Here is a 1,533-nt window from a genome sequence, read left to right on the forward strand (position 1 = left end):
GAGTTAATGAGACAGGAAGGAAGGCAGGCGGGGGCGGGCGGCCAGGGGCCGACACCGGCGGAGGGTTTCTTTAAAAGAAACCTTCTCACAATCGCATGTCCAAGAAAGAAAAAAAAACACGTCCTTTTGCTCCTCTCTGGATGGCACTCGGCGAGAGCCACTGTTGTCGCTGGCTTGTGCAGAATGGACAGGGGGGGAGCTGGGAAACTGCAATGACTCATCCCTCCATTTTCAAACTGCTTTTCCAGTTCAGTGCTGCGGGGGAGCCGGAGCCTATCCCAGCAAGCAGCGGGCACAAGGCAGGACACACCCTGGCCAAGACACCAGTCCAGCGCAGGGCACAGAGAGAGACACACATTCACACCAGGGCCAATTTTTCCAGGAGCCCATTAACCTCCCAGAATGTCTTTGGACTGTAGGAGGAAACTGGGAAAACCGGAGCCGCCAGAGGAAATCCACGCAAACTAGGTGAGAACATGCAAACTCCACCCAGACAGAACCCCTGTGTGGATGCTGCACACTGGTGGTGGTGGAGGAGAGTCCCTGTTACCTGTAAAGCGCTTTGAGTGGAGTGTCCAATAAAGTGCTATATAAGTGTAAGCGATTATTATTAACCCCAGGTCTGGAAGTGAACCCGGTGCCCTAACCAGTGCACCACTGTGCTGCTGGTGACTCAACTGTTACTCGGCTCCTACAATGGGCCCAAGCTTGCGTGATCACCTTCCCTTCTTGGTTAGTTATTGTACACTTCGGCTTTGTGTTGAGTCCTGTGTGCACTGCTGATCCTGAAGGGATCTCTCACCCCTTCTCCGCCTCCGGTCTGTCTCACGGCAGAGCTCCCAGTTGAACGTGACGCTACCTGAGAGAACCGTGTCGCGATGGTGGAGTAACCTTCTCATTCCTGCGTGGGAGGCTGCTGGTGTACGCCCTGGCCAATAGATTAGGAACCCACACTCCAGTGGAGGATGCTCCCGCAGTGTGGGTCCCCAGGAGAAAGATTCACCTGGAGAAAACTCTCCCCCCCTCACTGTTGAACTGTAGACTGCAAACCTAAGCTCATGGGCCAATATATTAGGACCCCCCAGCCAGACTAGGCTCATGGGACGGGTGTGCTGGGTCAATGAAGAGGCTGGATTTGAGGACCAGAGGCCAGAATTCCCTGCCCTTCCCCGGACAGAACAATCTGCTGGATCTCTATCCTACTGAAAACGGGGACGACAGGTGGAATCATGCAGTGCACCTCCCTTTATCCGTTCCCAGCGGAAGTTGATCCCCCCGGAAGAATGGATCAGGACTGGGCTGCAAAATGTGTATACTTTAAAACTTTCTCACAGCGACAAAAGCACGTTGATCCGTTTGTTCTGTATGGGGGGGTAGGGGGGGAGGAGGGGGGACCCCAATACTTCAACCAGAAGAAAGTGGTTATTCCCCCCCAGTGGGAATCGATCTGCGCAGAGGACACAGAACCTCTTCCTCCCCTCCGCACAGCTCTGCCAGGAGCAGGAAATCAGCGCACTCTGGGAAACACCAGCG

The sequence above is a fragment of the Atractosteus spatula genome, chromosome 3 (assembly GCF_055471065.1).
Source record: "Atractosteus spatula isolate fAtrSpa1 chromosome 3, fAtrSpa1.hap1, whole genome shotgun sequence".
Classification (NCBI taxonomy): domain Eukaryota; kingdom Metazoa; phylum Chordata; class Actinopteri; order Semionotiformes; family Lepisosteidae; genus Atractosteus; species Atractosteus spatula.